The 10,891-nt window shown below is 50.5% G+C and overlaps 1 pseudogene; it reads right to left on the minus strand.

Moving 5' to 3' along the window:
• Positions 1 to 8,742, minus strand: part of LOC146209618 (uncharacterized) — a 31,051-nt pseudogene extending 22,309 nt beyond the window's left edge.
• Between the last annotated feature and the right edge of the window lie 2,149 nt (positions 8,743 to 10,891).

Consider the following 10,891-nt stretch of genomic DNA (forward strand, 5'->3'; position numbering starts at 1 on the left):
TTGAGGCCTTCGCTGCGCGTATGTCCAAATTTGAGGACACCCTACTGCAACTCACTCCCATGATCGACCGGCTCGCAGAGAGCTACGCTACAATGGCAGCAAATATTCAAGCCCTTACGGCCCGCCTCGATGCCATCACCAGCCCACTACAGCCCACCACCCCTCCGAAATCTGCAACCCCTCCAAATCCCGCTACCTATCCACCATCCGTTATTGTCGCCACGTCGGAAAGTGCAGCCTCGAGCACCCGTGCAGGAGGTATTTTAAAATCACCTATGGTGCTTTCGCAGCGCCCCGAACCATACGCCAAACGCGATGGCTAATTTCCCCATCATAGTCTGGCAATGGAACTGCAGGGGCTTCAAGGCAAAGCGGCGGGCCTTGGAGCACTCCCTGCAGGCTCAGCCGCGTACCCCTCACATAATAGCACTCCAAGAAACATACACAGACACTAAACTTGTCAGTTACGCCGCATACAACCAGCAAGAAACCCACAGCCAAAGACCGAACACCGCGATACTGGTCCATAGAAATCTAACCGCTAATCAACTGGATTTGAACTACGCTGAAGTCCCGCACACCTTCATACAGGTACTCCCGAATACCCGATCACAAGCCCCTATTCATATCCTAAATGTCTACAGCCCTCCCAGCGACAAGACCACACGAGTAGCCACCCTTATCCGCAAGGCCTGCATGGTCGCAAGCACAGGAATGCTCCTCATACTTGGTGACTTTAACGCGCCGCACGAGCAGTGGGGCTATCCCCACAGAACATGCGGCCGTAAAGGAGCTAAAGTATGGGAAACCGCCCAGACTATGGGACTTACACTACTCACCGACCCCGACAGGCCCACCCGCATAGGTAACAGTATCACACGGGACAGCTGTCCTGACCTCACTTTTGCTCGAAACATCACAGATGCGCGATGGGAAAATCTCGGCATGAACATAGGCAGCGACCATTACGTTCTCAGCACGACATTCACAGCCACACACAGCAAAGCCCCTCGCCGCACAGTCAAGCACACCAACTGGGACGCGTTCAGATACGTACGTACTAAACGTGCACCGATCCCCATCGAGGACCTGGACACCTGGACAGCCTCACTACTCCAGGATGCCGAAAATGCCACCTCCACGACTACACAAGAGGAGGATGGCCCCAACCCTGATGCCAAACTCATCCACATGTGGGAAGCACAGCGTAGCCTTCACGCTCGCTGGCTCCGACGCAAACATAACCGCCCTCTCAGACTTCGCCTCGCACGCCTTGAGCGAGAAATCGAAACTTACGCCACTAAGCTTAGCCGGGAACAATGGAATCAAACATGCGACCGCCTAAACGAACAGCTAGGCTGTAAAAACTCATGGTATCTGCTTAAACATCTCCTTGATCCGACCCACACTAAGGCCACATCCTACAAGAACCTCGCCCGAGTAATACACGCTTTTCAGGGCACAAATGAGGAACTGCTCGACACTCTGACAGACAAGTACATTAACACCTCGACCGACATCCCCATCCCCGCGGCATACACGGGACTTCCAAACACCGACATGGACAGGGACATCACAACAGCCGAAGTTCATGCAGCCCTCAATCACATCAAGACCACCGCCGCCGCAGGTAACGATCATATAACTAACAAAATGCTCCGTAACCTCGATGACCAGTCCATCGAAGCACTCACGGAACTTTTCAACACCCATTGGCATGATGGTCGCCTTCCGGATACCCGGAAGCATGCCAAAGTGATCTTCATACCTAAACCGGGCAAAAAATTTGAGCTGGGCAATCTCCGACCTATTTCCCTTACATCTTGTCTCGGTAAGGTGATGGAACACGTTATCCTTAACAGGCTTAAAAACCACGCAGACAAAGAAGATCTCCTTCCGCCCACTATGATTGGGTTCAGAGCCGGACTCTCTACTCAAGACATCATGTGGCAAATACAACATGACATACTCGACCCAGGTCCCATCCGGGCCACACGGACGATTCTCGGCCTCGATATTAGCAAGGCGTTTGACAACGTATCACACGCCTCCATTTTGACAAATCTCGCTCAGATGAATGTAGGCACCCGTACCTACAATTACATCGCGAACTTCCTACACAACCGCACCGCAGAACTCCACATTGGCGAACTCATCAGTGACAAGATTACCCTGGGCACCAGAGGAACCCCACAAGGTGCAGTCCTCTCCCCTTTCCTCTTTAATGTCACCATGAGGGGCCTTCCCCCAATTTTAAACGCCATACCTCACGTAAAACACTCCCTATACGCCGACGATATCACCCTCTGGACCAACTCTGGTTCAGACGGGGACATCCAGAGTTCCCTCCAGACAGCCATTGACACTGTCCACACCTATGTACAGGCGAACGGCCACACATGCTCCCCAACAAAATCGGAGCTGCTTGTCATCCGCGACAGGAGAGTGCGCAGACCGGCTCCCGCAGCGCTTGAGCTCATCACGCTCCACATCGACACATACCCTATACCTTCCGTTCAGACCATTCGTGTCCTGGGCATGCTAATACAGAACAATACACAGAACTCCGAAGCAATACAACACCTCCGCGCCACAGCTCACCAAATAATCGGCCTTATTCGCCGCATCTCCACACGTCGTAGAGGCATGATGGAGGATGACCTCTGCCGGCTAACACAGGCATTCCTCGTTAGCAGGATAGTATACTCCTATCCCTACTATCACCTTCGCCGAAAAGATGAGGAGGCAGTTAACAGCATCATCCGCTCGGTGTACAAAGCTGCCCTAGGGTTGCCACAATATGCTAGCACACGACACCTCCTCCAACTGGGGATTTACAACACTCTTTCAGAACTTATAGAGGCACACAAGACAGCCCAAATTCATCGCCTCTCCAGGACAAATCACGGCCGTCTCATCCTTGACCGGTTAAACGTCAACCCAATACGCGATCCCCATCCCACAGCCCCCCTCCCGACATGTGTACACAGCCACCTCGTTGTCAAACCACTACCAAAAAACATGCTCCCTGGCCGACACGACGCGCGCCGTCAACGCAAAGCCAGGGCACTCGATGAAACCTACCATACCGATGAACACGCAACATACGTGGACGCGGCAAGGCAAGATGCAACAACATATGTGGCCTGTGCTACCACGCCGCAATCTACACTGATCTCCGCCGCCACGGTGCGTGCCCCCTTCCCCACCGCAGCGGAAGAAACAGCTATAGCGCTCGCCATCGCTGACCCGCGTACGCGTACAGTCCTTAGTGACTCAAAAAGAGCAATTCTAAATTTCTCGGCAGGCTACATCTGCCTTCCTGCTGCACGCATCCTGCGCGGCTGCACTCCCGACCAAAAAATTAACCTAGTCTGGGTACCCGCCCACGCGGGCAACTCTGGAAACGATGGGGCCGACCAACTTGCCCGAGGATTAACAATCCGGGCGGTCGGTCTCACGCATCTAGACGCACTCGCTGAAGCCCCCCAGACTTTCGCCGAAATTACCAATTTACACAAAGAGACGCGACGCCTTTTCCCGCCTCCCCACCCCGACCTCGACCGAGCACAAGCCGCCCTGCTGCGCAGATTACAGACCCACTCATTTCTTAGTCACTCCAGGCTATCACTAATTACTAACGGGGAATACGACCCCGCATGTCCAAATTGTAACAACGGAGAAACCGCCACTCAGGCGCACATCCTCTGGGGATGCGTAAATAACCCGCCCCCAAGGGCCCTCCTGCCAGCTCCCTCTGCGGAAAGCTGGCACCGACTCCTTACCAAGCCAGATAGGAACACACAACTTTCACTCATTTCGTGGGCCCAGGATGTCGCCCCCACCTGGGGGCCACACAGGACCCATCTGCCCTAATTCACAACATCTGGGGCAAATAAAGTTCTCTCTCTCTCTCTCTCTCTCTCTCTCTCTCTCTCCAATACAGGACCGCGGGAAGTGCATGACACTGCCCCCTTCGTAGACGATGCCCACCGGGCGAGTCACGGTTCGTCACGTCGATAGAAAGGCTTCATGCGGGCCACGTAGACTACTTGAGTCTTCTGAGAGCGACGACCTTGGGCGGTCAGGCGAGAGACTACAAAGTTGACCTGCGCTGAGGCGTTCCAATACAACGAAAGGACCAGTATAGTGGTGCAACAGTTTCTGGGACAAGCCGCGCTTACGCAGTGGTGTCCAAAGCCACATCAAATCACCAGGGGTATAATTAACATCTTGATTACGCTTGTCGTAGCATTGCTTGTAGCGTTCCTGGGAGGCAAGTGTGCGAAGTCTAGAGAGTCGACGAGCTTCTTCAGCCAAAGAGAGAGTATGCGCGAGTGAACTTTCAGCAGGGGGGGAGAAAGGTAAAAACGTGTCCAGAGTAGTTCGTGGAGGTCGTGAGTAAAGAAAAAACGGACTGCAGCCTGTCGTTTTGTGCCTAGCAGTGTTAAAGGCGTACGTTATAAACGGAAGGACTTCATTCTAGTTTTTGTGGCGGGAGTCGACATACATTGCGAGCATATTGGTAAGCGTACGATTGGTGCGTTCGGTAAGACCGTTTGTTTGTGGGTGGTAAGGAGTTGAATGACGAAAATGGGATGAGCAGAGGTGAAGAAGTTCCTCTACAGCTTCTGCCGTAAACTGTCGCCCACGGTCGCTTATTAACACACGAGGAGGCCCATGTCGAAGAATGATAGACCGTAGGAGGAAAGCCGAGACATCAGAAGCAATAGCTGACGGTATGGCAGCAGTTTCACAGCACCACGTAAGGTAATCTACGCACACGATGACCCAGCGGTTTCCGTTGGAGGATCGGGGAAATGGTCCTAGAAGGTCAATTCCCGCCTGTTCGAATGGGGTTCGTGGGGGCGTTATAGGCTGAAGATGGCCTGGCGGAGAGCAGGTTGGGTGATTGAAACGCTGGAATGGGAGGCAGCTGGCCACATAACGTTGAGTATTTTGACGCATCTTCGGCCAATAAAAACGTTCCTTAGTCCTGTGCAATGTCCTGGTGAAACCCAAGTGTCCAGCTGAAGCATCTTCGTGCATTACCCGAAGAACCCGACACCTAAGACTTGTAGGAACTACCAGAAGAAACCGCGCACCTACTGACGAGTAGTTAGTTCTTCCTGTATAGTAGACCATCACGAATGCAGAATGAGGGCGGAGGGTTCCGGGAACTTGCTGCATCAAAAAGCGGTGCCAACTACTTGTCGTTGCGCTGCGCAATCTTGAATTCACCAACATCGGGGAAGCTTGAAGAGATGGCAGCTCTATATTCGTTCAAGATCTCATTGTCGCAATCAGTAGTACCAAGCGGCAACCGTGACAGGCAGTCAGCATCGCCGTGCTTACGACCACTCTTAAAAGACAAAGTAAAATTGAATTCTTGCAGTCGCAAAGTACACCGCGCAAGGCGTCCACAGGGGTCACGAAGGTTTACAAGCCAACGTAAGGAATGATGGTCCGTCACAATTTTAAATGCACATCCATAAAGATATCACCTAAACCGTTGCACACCGAAAACAACAGCTAAGCATTCCTGTTCAGTTACTGTGTAATTACGCTCAGCCTTGCTCAAAGAACGGCTTGCATATGCAACGACATGTTCATTGTCATTGCGGCGCTGTACGAGCACAGCACCAACTCCAACTGCGCTGGCGTTAGTGTGAAGTTCTGTTGGAGCTGATGGGCAGAAGTGGCGTAGTACAGGCGCAGGTGGTAAAATAAATTTTAACTGGCGAAAGGCGGAGTCACAATCCGCAGTCCACTGTAAAGGTACATAATTTTGCAGAAGACAAGTAAGGGAATATGCTAGGTCAGCAAACTCCGGAACAAAATGCCGGAAATAGGAGCAAAGCCCCAAAAACCTCCTCAGCTGTTTTAACGATTTCGGCGGTTTAAAACAAGTGGCAGCTTCGATCTTTTTCGGATCAGGCCTGATTCCATCCTTGTCTACGAGATGTCCAAGTACCACAGTCTGGCGTTCTCCAAAACGACATTTCTTGGAATTGAGTATCAAACCAGCTTTCTCAATACACTCCAAGACAATCTCTAATCGACTGTTGTGTTCACGAAAAGTAGTCCCGAATATCACTACATCGTCCAAATAACACATACAAATGTGCCACTTCAGACCGCGCAAAACTGTATCCATGAATCTTTCGAACGTGGCTGGAGCGTTACATAATCCAAACGGCATCACATTAAATTCATACAGCCCATCTGGGGTGATGAATGCCGTCTTTTCTTTATCTTCCGGGTGCATGTGGATCTGCCAATAGCCTGATCGCAGATCAAATGAGGAAAAATAGGAGGCAGAATGTAAACAATCAATGGCGTCATCAATACGTGGCAGGGGATACATGTCCTTCTTGGTAACAGTATTCAGCCGTCGATAATCAACAAAAAATCGCCATGTGCCGTCTTTCTTTTTGACTAGTATCACAGGGGCAGCCCACGGACTAGACGATTCCTGAATGATGCCCTTATGCAGCATATCACGAACTTGTTCTTCGATTGTTTGTCGCTCTGATGGGAATACACGATAAGGCTTCTGACGGATTGGATCAGCAGTCCCAGTATTTATTCGGTGCTGAGTACGGGAAATAGGAATCCGTGGTGGTAAGTCCCGAGAGAAATCGAAAGCCGCAGTATGTTTCGGCAGAACTTCTACTAAGCTGTAACGGTCAATTGTTGGCAGGGACTTGTTAATCATGGCAAGAAATTGTGTCTTATCTACTTCTGAGCATGCGGTAGGCTGCGAATTGCCTGTGCTGAGCACTGCCACTGATTTAAAAGCATCTTCGTCAAAGTTGGCAAGCTTTAGACCACGTGGCAATACAACAGGTTCCTTAGAGCAGTTATTCGTCCACAAAGAAGAATGGCCATTCATGACTGAGATGACGCAGCGGGGAATAAGAATACTTTTCTTCGCGCAGTTGAGGATGAGCGGTTCAACCACAGCGTAGAACTCATCACTGACACAGCTTGAACTAACAACTTGTATAAACTCTGCTGACATTGCTGGAATAACTATGTCGTCCGAAACCGAAAGCATGCTGGGATTGGTCCGCGAATGTTCGCACAAAGCAGATTCAATTCGAGTGCTCACAGAAATGTCTCCGTTGCGAAAGTCGAGAATGGCCCCAAATTGTTCTCGAAAATCGAGTCCAAGAATTACGTCATGCGTTGACCGACCAAGTACCTCGAATTCAGTTCGGAATGTGTGGCCGGCGATAACAAGATTCACGGAACAGACTCCAAGTGGGTTAAGCGGTTCGCCACCAACACCACACAATGTCGCCGCACTATCCCAAACAAACATAATTTTACGACCAAGGCAGTTTTTAAAAGCTTGGCTTATAATAGAAATGGTTGCATCTGTGCCCAACAACGCCATAGTGCGTACACCGTCCACAAACACTTCAATTCGGTTCTTTAACATCGGAACGGGCAGAGGCATAGGTAAGCTAGAATCATTTGCGACCTCACCTCCATCGGCCGCACTCACTAGTTTCCCGGAGGTGGCGATCGTCGTCGGGGAGAAGGGGAACGTCGTAGGCGCCGAGATTGTGGTGTCAGGCTACGGTCAGAGGCCGGGGATTCGTTTCGGTTCAGCGCCACTCTGCGTTCTTGTCGGCTAGCTGTCGTTATGTACTCATTCCGGCCAGGTGTTCTTCTGTATGAATCATCATTGTCTGCAGGAAACCTTGCACGTGAGTTCACCCACTATCGGCGATACTGCTGATACGGACGGCGATTGCGGCAAAAACGCGAAATGTGGCCGATCATTCCACAGGCATAGCACACTGGCGGCTCACGTTCATTCGATGAATGAGGCTCATCGTCACTTGGATTAAACGCATTGTGGTCTGGATGTAGTCGACGAGGAGGTCGAGAGTGCTCGCTGTTGTAGGCGTAGATGGTGAGAGGTTGCATGTTTGGGCGATGAGCTGCAGAGCATCGAATGTCCGAACGAGTTGTAACAGAAGAATAACCGACAGAAGATGGGCTATTGTCTGCCGAAGAAGTGCCACTGTGGACGGGTCTGACGTGGCCCTCAACATCTTGGTTCCTCCGAAGCTCCTCGCGCACGATCTGTCGGATTGTATCTGTCATGCTCATCGCTTCAGACGCATCCACACTGGCGACAGTCGTGACATTAGGCAACCGACCAAACGTCGGAATGATACGGCGTCGCTTCAAACCTTCAAACGTGCGGTAGTGTCGAGTTACATCAGCGGAAGTATTCAAATCCTCCTTGAAGATGAGAAAGTTGTACACATCTTGCTCTATTCCTTTGAGGAGGTGGCCCACTTTGTCTTCCTCTGTCATTTGAGCATTAACTATTCTGCATAGCTTGAGGACTTCTATATAAGTTGTGCATGTCTTCCCCGATACTTGCGCTCGCTGAGCCAGAGTCTGTTCGGCACTCTTTTTTCGAGCATCGGCATCATCGAATCCCGCTCTCATTTCTTCAATGAAGCGATCCCAGGTGGTAAGGGATGCTTAATGATTGTCAAACCATGTTAGTGCAGTTTCTTCAAGAAAAAATACCGCATTCGCCAGCTTGGTATTCGCATCCCAGCGGTTGTATTTGCTCACCCGATTGTAGTGGGTGAGCCAGTCATCCACGTCTTCCCCAGGCTTGCCACAAAAGTGTTGGGGTTCCCGATACGGCTGTGGGGTGGTAGGCTGTGCTGCTGGCATGGGCGGCGTTGAAACATCTGCTTGCGCCATCTCCGTCCGTAGGGGGGGTAGCCCAGCGCAATTCTTCTGCTTCGGCGGTGTAGGAGAGGACCCATGGTGAACTTTAGCCCGCAAATCCACCACACTTGTTACGAGGTTTATTTAGACAGATCTTAGGATGCGCTATAGATTAGCACGCCAGAGCGTGCAGACGCAGCTTCCTCTTCTTCTGCTTATTCCGCCAAGCTTCCTCTTCTTCCAATACAGGACCGCGGGAAGTGCGCGACAATATATATATCACTGGTGACAATAAGATTCATACTGATTCCAGTTTTATTAGCAGTCGCCATTTCGGCAGTAGTCCTGCCTTCTTGAGAAAGGCAGCCAAAACGTCGACTGCAAATAAAACTGGAATCAGTATGAAGCTTTCTTTCACTTGTGATATATAACCTCTAGAAACCAAGTACGTACCTATATATTGTTATGGTAAAATAAGAAAGGGGGTGTTTATTTACAGTGTTGTTGTAGCGGGAGAAGGTGAAGGCTACTAGCCCCCAGAAACAAACGCTTCTTCCTCTTCTTCTGACACCATCACAATCCTTCATCGTCGTCAGTAGCGTGACACTTCCCCCCTACTCAGCCGAAGCCCCCTGGGCGTGTTCGTCAGTTGGGCGAGGCTGACACAGCTTCAAGCGAGCAACATGACATAGTTCAGTTTTGACAGACCGACGACCCGATGCTGTCAGGCGTGATATTGCATAACTGATGCGATTGACAACCACATATGGGCCGTCATAGTGGGCCAAGAGATTTTTATATAGGCCGCGGCGCCGAACTGGACGCCACAGCCAGACTAAATCGCCTATAGAGTACGGGACACGCCGGTGACTGACATCGTATCGTACTTTAGAACATTCTTGTGAAGCACCAGACCGTAAGCGGGCTATTATCCGAGCTTCTTCGGCGAAACAGAGGGTCTCAGCCAGGCAGCGATTTTCACGGTGTGAGGAGGGCAGGATAGTATCCAGGGAGTAACGGGGCGGTCTGGCATATAGCAAGAAGAATGGACTGTATCCAATCGTCTTATGCGTAGCGGTATTAAACGCATACGTGATGAAGGGTAGTATGGTGTCCCAGTTCTTATGCCCTGCATCCACATACGTGGCTAGCATGTTTATCAGCGTTCTGTTGACGCGCTCAGTCAAGCCATTTGTCTAGGGATGGTATGGCGTTGAATGTCGGGACGTTACGACACATAAACGCGTGAGCTCTTCAACAACATCAGCAGTGAATTGTAGGATGACTGAGTGCAGCAGGAAAAGCGACACCTGATGCGCCGTAGCAGATGGAAGAGCGGCGGTTCCACAGTAACGCGTGAGATAGTCCACGCAGATTACAATCCAGCGATTTCCATCCAAAGGCTTCGGAAACGGACCTATGAGGAAATGCCTGCTTGATCAAACGGAGCTGTCGGGGTCTTCACAGGGTGCAGCAAGCCAGATGGAGTTGCAGTGGGACGTTTGTGGCGTTGTCATCGTTTGTAACTATGGACGGAAACGCTGCACAGCGAAAACTACAGCCAGGCATTTCTGTTCGGTGACTGTGTAGCGACAGTATATATATATATATATATATATATATATATATATATATATATATATATGAGAAAGATCGGTCTCCAATCGAAACGTCGAGTGAAATGAAAAATAAAAAATGTTTCCTTTAATGAAGCGTATACTTCGCTATATACTCTTTTAGCAGTCTAGTACGTTATGTTCTCGCAACCTATATATATATATATATACATATATATATATATTTGTCTTGTGAAAGAAGGCCCGGTCGAGACGGCAAAGTCGTGACGTCAAGGCAAGGTATGCCGTGTCAGCGTTTTTAATCTGATGGTGAACCCAGGCACGTGCTGGAGCCGGCGCCGCGGGACGATGGCGATGGTATGCACAAAAGAAAGAAGAAAATTATGGTATGTACAAATGAAAGAAGATCCGTGGAGGGCTCACACAATCTGCCCGGGGGGTCGGAAGCGGCCAGCCTGGCCGCTCATAATCAACCGATGCACCGCGGCGCACAAACGGCTTCAAGCGAGAGACATGAACAATTTCAGTTCCACGGTGGCGTCGATCGACTGTGGGATCAACAGATGTGACTTGGTAGTTCACAGGGGAAGTTTGGTTGATGACTT

Source organism: Amblyomma maculatum, chromosome 1 (genome assembly GCF_055883805.1).
Source record: "Amblyomma maculatum isolate TAMU_Amacu chromosome 1, ASM5588380v1, whole genome shotgun sequence".
NCBI classification, from domain to species: Eukaryota; Metazoa; Arthropoda; class Arachnida; order Ixodida; family Ixodidae; genus Amblyomma; species Amblyomma maculatum.